This window comes from Halichoerus grypus, chromosome 2 (genome assembly GCF_964656455.1).
Source record: "Halichoerus grypus chromosome 2, mHalGry1.hap1.1, whole genome shotgun sequence".
Classification (NCBI taxonomy): domain Eukaryota; kingdom Metazoa; phylum Chordata; class Mammalia; order Carnivora; family Phocidae; genus Halichoerus; species Halichoerus grypus.
The window spans coordinates 59,333,803-59,340,836 of NC_135713.1; positions in this window are offsets into that span (position 1 = coordinate 59,333,803).

Genomic DNA, 7,034 nt, shown 5'->3' on the forward strand with positions numbered 1-7,034 from the left:
CTGACATTTATGTAGGCTACAACATCGGAGTTCTCAGTAAAAACTCCTAAAATTTTAGATCTGATCCATGTATCCTACCTACCGAGATCGGTCTCAGAACTCACTTCATTCAAAATATTTCTCGGGTGAAAGTACAAAGACTAACCTCATCAAATTTCCAAAGACATGAAGCTATGTAAGGTTGAGAATATTCCAAGTCATGGAAATATGATTTTTAATTACCTTGATGTCGGGAATATCAATATTCTCAATATATGAAACTATATGTATGTGTATATATACATATATATATATATATATATATGTATATATATATATATAAAATGATATTCAGTAACAAATGACAGAGGGTTAATTTCCAGTGAAGGACAAGGAGAAATGGAGAAATGAGCATAGCAGAAAAGAGCTAGAGATTACAATAGACCACATGCTGAAAACAATTAGGGAACACAGGGGGGTACCATTAGGAGAAAAAGTGTAGTAGGGGCTTTCAGTGCCAGGAACATTTAGGGACAAACTGTAGTTAAGGAGAGTTAGGCAACCAGGATCGAGATGTGGTCCTTCCTCAATGCTATACATTACTCTTACACATACAGAGCATTCTTCTCAGCTGCTGACCCATAGTTAATTTTGATCAGTCCATGATATATGTATTGCCAAAGATCCTTGCTTCTTAATATACATTTTTAAAATTGAGTCATAACAGACAGGGAATTATACCTCAATATATGGTCAATGTACTTTATGTGTTACACCAATGACTTTAAAGGAGAGAACATTTGATCAAGTGTTTCATGTTTTTTGAATAATTAAAAATATGCAATATAATTTTCAATAGTTTTTGTAGAGAATTTAGAAATATGTCAGACTGCTGTATATTTGGGTTGAAAAATGTTGAGTCCAACTTTGGCCATCATCCCTTTAAAAAGGATGTAGAGAAATGGGAAGAGTCAAAGAAAAATGGCAGAAGTGATTAAAATCACGAAAAACAAGTCCAAGAAGAAGGAGCTTTTGCACCTTGAAAAGCAATGCTGCATAATGACTGTCACTATTAGGTTCACAAAGGGCTTTGTACAAGGTACATGCCGTTCTGCTATTCACCTGAATAAGTGAACCGAATAAAAAGTAAATAGAAACGAACTTAAAGTCTAATCGTCTAGAAGGAAGAAAATGTGCAAGTTAAATAATGAAATGCACTTGAATAATGAGATGCTCAGATAAACTTCTAGTCTCCATCTGGAAGTTTCCCATGAGAATAAACAATCTTCTCTCTCTTTTGATTTTGCCATCAACAGGTCTGAAAGCAGATGACTCTGTTCTGCCAGATAATCTTGGGAGTTTGTAGATGCAGGGAGACACCTCTAGCTGCAGAAAATTAAAGTGTCATACTACATGTTGCTAACGAAGAACATATGCCTAAGAATATTCCCGGGTGACCCACAAATATGCCTGGTGGCCCACGAGGCTGAGTTCTAAAATTATAGTTTCTTTTTGGGGATTTGGGGGGGGTCATGAGACTCACAGCTTTCGGTGACTTGGATATGAAAAAGGCTTTTTGATTATCCAGTCTCATTACTTATAATTGTGTCTTTCCAAGAATTAAAGAAACAATCCCTTTTGGAAAAGTAGAAAGGGGAGCAGAACGTAAAAAGTGAGTGAATAGCTAGCTGCATGTTGATCCAATGTCTCTGTGATCTCTTTTTCTCTAAGCCAGACTAGAGCCAAGGGCAAGTGGACTTGGAGAATCTGGTGGTCCATACCCTGCATTTATGGCCTGCTTCCCATGGCACGAATTTTTTAAAACCCTCAAGGAGTAGGATTTCATATTTCATCACCTGAATCTCCATTTTCATCTGGAAGTTTCTCCTCTTACCCAATACAGAAATTTGGCTAATGTACTGTGTAGAAAAAGGTTAACATAACAGAGCTGAGACTGTTATCTTTAAAAAGGTCTGTTTGCAAAGTTGTTCCTTAGCTGGCATGTGGGGATTTGGATTTGGGGAGAGTTCCCATTATTCCCTGATTGGTAATAGTGGCTCAGTGTGCCTAAACTGTATAAACCATGTGGTTTATGAACACCTGCCTCCCTTCTGGGAGTCTGGAATTTTGGATCGTGCTAAACAGACATTGCCAATGCGACCCGCCCCCAATAAAAATCTTGGACACTGAGTCTCTAATGAGCTTCTTGGTAGAGAACATTCCACACATTTGCCACAATTCCATGTCAGAGGAATTGGGCATACCCTGGGTGACTATAGGGAGAGAGGTCTCTGGAAGCTCGTGCCTGCTTTCCCCCAGACTTTGCCCTATGTGCTTTCTCCCTTTGTTGATTGTAATATATTACAGCTATGAGTAGGACTATATGCTGAGTCCCATGAGTCCTTTAAAAGAATCAGTGAATCCATGGGTGGTCTTGGGGGACTCCTGACACACATACTTTGGAACCCAGCAGAGCATAAGTTTCACCAGTGGGGTTTTATAGACGACAGAGTCCAGAATCACCCCAGACCTATTGACTCAAGATCTGTGTTTTTCAAAGCTCTCCAGCTGTTTTTGATATGAAGTCGGATGGGAAAAGAGATGCCAAATGCCTTGGTGGAAAAAACAACAGCTGCATGAAAGCTATATTTTCTAGGAAAAAAAATAAAGAGTATGTCTGCCACATGGAAGGAAAGAGTCCAACTCAATATGATTGAGTATGAATAATGTACACAGCAGACAGAAAGCAAAATTTTTCCGTTTTTTTCAATGAATGTTCTATGTTAGTGTCAAGAAGGAACAGGACAGCTTCTATTTCTGATATGGCCACAACATGACAAAAAGGTACCCAATGATAAACATGTGGTTGAAGGTGGATGAGAATGAGGCAGTTCTTAATTGCAGCTCCCAGTTTTTGAGACAGTAAGCCTTAACATTCATGCAAATGAACTAAAAGTCTTCATAGGAAAGCACAAAGTGAGACTACATGCAACCAAAGACTCTGGCCTCTGCACTAGTAGGCGGGGCAGCTGGCTTGAATGACACCTCATAAGTAGCCCTCAGGGAGGTTCAGGATATGACCCCAAAGTTTCACCAAGATCTCTCAGAGTGACAAAGGGAGAAGACTCTTCTACGAAATAAGAGATCATCAAAGTTGTGATGTAAAAGGGCATCTGCAAACTCACTTTCCTTTCTCATTCTTAGGCGTCTTTCAGTCTGGCTCGCCGGCTTATTCTGCATCTGCACCAAGGGCCTTGCAAGTGTAGCCAGAATCCAAATTACATTGTGCTTATTATTATGTCATGGATGAAGACACGTGTTTAATTTCTAAATTTTAGAAGTAGTCTTGAAGCTGGCTCTTCAGGTTGAATACTTCTATGGCCATATTTAACAGATAAAAAATGTAGATATGTCCTCATAACATACAGAAATGGGGCATGACTGGCGAATAAACAGTTGACTCAACAAGAGAGATTTCTTTTTAGGGGAAGTAGGCAAATATGTCCCCGATGGATTTGCTTTTCAGTAACAAGTTATTGAACCAATTCACCAAAATACATCTTGAAGAATCAAAATGCTCTCATTCATAAATCAAATCGTATCTATGGAAGAAAACAAAAGAAATGGGAGAGGATGACAGCAGAAAGTGATAACCACAAATATCACCAATAAAAGTTAGACTCAGATGCTGTGGCATTTAAAGCCACAAACCTTAGAATGCAATAATAAAGTGAATTTTCAGAATGTAAAGAAGTCCCAGGAGAAATTATCCATTTAAAAGAATATGAGATGTACCTTTTCTAGGTTTGTATATTTCTTAAATCCTAACAAAACATTCTAATCCATTTCACAGAGGGAATCAAAGGCAAATTCTCAACAAGGGAAATAGAATCTCATTTTATCTACTCCTATAGTAATTTAAATAACTTATTCATTTATCTTTTTTTTCCACAAAGAATCCAATTGCGTACCCTTTCACGCATATCCCAAAAGACTAATCTGGTTTAATTTAATGTAGGAGTCCAGGAATGAGAGTCAAGAGATCTGGGCCCTGCCATTAACTTAATCTCTATTTGCCTAAGTTACTAATATGTTAAATGAAACAAAAATATTTGTCTTTCCTACTTCACAGGTTTGTGATAGAGTTAAACATGAGATTATAAATATAAAAGTATTTTGGAAATGTGTAATAGAAGCAGGTCCTAATTAATCTGAGACATGATTGCGCACGTATTATGTATCCCTAGAAAATTAGAACTGGGATGTAGCCAGGACATCGTGATGTCCAACCAGCTTATATGACATATTAGTAGATAAGGGTCAAAGGCATGACAGGATGCATCTGAGACCAAACACCGGGGGACATTGCCAGAACTAGAAGCCAAGTCTCGTAAGCCTGGCCTTCTTTTCACAGATTCCGTTACCTCCTCAAATGATTCTGTGCACACAGCCTCATGCTCCGTCGGCACAGAAGCAGCACTGAAAGAAGACAACATCTACAGCATAACAAAAAGTCACAACCCCATCAAACTTTAATGGCATTATCTGTGGCCTAAGTCTTGAAGATCTCTTTCAATTTGCCAAGACTGTTCTACCCCCAGAATTTTGAGACAAAGGTATCCCTAGAATCTTTGCTACCCAATCAGATCCCCACGAAGGACTTCTGAAAGTCATTTTTTTTTTTTAAGCTTACAGGCCCCACTTTCCCCCCCTTCCTTCTAAAAGCCCCTGCAGAGGAGATCCCAAAAACTGGCCTCCTGTCCACAAAACGTACTTCTGACCTGGCTAGCTGCTCCTGGAATGCAGTTAACAAGAAAATCCTATTTCATTTCTGCAAAGGTGAAAGATCTCAGATCATGAGCCCTCTCTGCACTGTGAATTGTTTTACAAATGCATTTGTACGTATAAGCAATGCCTTCCATTGCAATGAATCTTTTGCATTTTTAAAGGTAAGCTGTATGTTCTGACACTATAAATGGTAGTAAAGGTATTTCAAATTATCTACCATTTGCTTACTATATTAACCAAGAGAGTACATAAAGGGCAATAAAGTTATATCTTTATCAGAAAAGCATCCAGAGCCTTGGTAAGCACTGTGCTATCACAGCACTATTACCTGCTCCAAGTTGTATACTGTTTCCCAAATAGAACATAGGCATAAAATAACTTTTATTCTGTCTTCTGGGGGGAAATATTAAGAATAATCACCACAATGTAATCCATCAGGGGTTTTCTCATTTTGCTTCTTCTCGGGTAGTTTAGACAGACTTGCTGCTGTGAGTTACATAAAAGGATAGGAGTACATGATGTGTAAATGCAAGTCAATAGGTATAATTTATTAAGTGTCAATCATGTACTATGCACTTAACCGTACTCTGGCTCTCATCCTGCCAATAATCCTATAAGGTAAATGCTTATTAACCCATTTTGCAGGTAAGAACAGTAATAATAAGATTGACTGGCTGGCTCAAGTTTACACAGTTGGTCAGAGCCAAGGTGTGAACTTAGGTCTATCTGGTCTCAAGACCCAAAGTTCATCCACTATACCATACCACCTCGCTCTAATAGCAAGTTGTTAGAAGTCTCCAGAATCTGGGGGCGCCTGGGTGGCTCAGTCGTTAAGCGTCTGCCTTCGGCTCAGGTCATGATCCCAGGGTCCTGGGATCGAGCCCCGCATCGGGCTCCCTGCTCCGCGGGAAGCCTGCTTCTCCCTCTCCCACTCCCCCTGCTTGTGTTCCCTCTCTCGCTGTGTCTCTCTCTGTCAAATAAATAAATAAAAAATCTTTAAAAAAAAAAAAAGAAGTCTCCAGAATCTGGATCTGAGTTAGACTGTAATAAAAATGAAACAAATGCAAATGTAATGAGAACACGTCTCCTTCACCGTCCTACCTTAGAAATATCCACTGAACTTTCCATCTCCAAAGGCAGTAACTCACAGGGGTGATAAGAAGAAGCAAATAGACTCTGGAAAGGTTAGCAGCTACGGCTTTGACCTGAGTCAGCTTGGGTTTGTGCCCTGGCTCTGCCTGTTACTAGTTAGTTGTGTGACCCCACTTAACCTCTTTGAACCTTATTTCCTTCTCTGTAAAAGAGGAAAAACATCCTTATAGTCTTGAATAATACAAGGGGTACGATATACTTAACACAGCACCTGGCAGATTGCTGCGTGCTCGTTAATGCTATCTATTTTTTACTGGAACTTTTGCTGTTAGGTTGCTGTATAAAAATAAAAGACACGTTATTGGTTAAAAAAAAATTCACAGTCTCTGGTTTAACCGGTTTGTGTTGGCACCTAATAGCTTGACACGTCTTGATTTAAAAGAGCCTAAAAAACAAAGAATGGATGTCAAGCATTGGGTTTCTACTTTCAAGAACAGATGCTTTTGTTTGGGCTCAGCTAACATTGAAGTCTAATCGGCAGCCCAAAATAGAACCCATTTGATTTCTCCTGCCAGCTTAAGTAGGAAATTGGTGCTGCTAAGATTTTGAAACTTGAGTCTTTAGAATTTCTAATTAATATGTCAGTCCCTGAAATGCACATCCCATCCTTTCTTATTTTTACATAATGAAGTTTTAGCTCTCATCCCCACCATTCCCGAACTCTTAGTTTAAAAAAGAAAATTCTAAATAGGATTACTGAAAATAAAGCAGCAGCCTGGCTACATGCAGAGCTGAAGCGGGGACAATCTCTTGATAGGTCTTCTGTCCAAGGAAACCTTTTCTATTAGACCTTCAGTTTTTTTGTCTATAGCTTAATCTAAGAAAAAAAGGTAGATGTCCCTTTGGAAAGATAGCACTTTAAGACATGTACCTCAGTATGAATGAAGAATGGGAGACCTTTGGACAGGGAAGTGAGAAAGGAGAATGAGGCTGCTGGGAGATTTAGGATTTGGAAGTGACAATTTGACCAAGGGCAGGCACCACATAAAATTTCACATTAAAGAATTAAACCCCATAGTTCCAGATAAGCAAAACTAAAACACGTCTTTATGGGAGTTTTCACTAAATACCACCTGCAGGGCTGGGTCCTTACAGAGTAGTAACTCTTTAGGCTT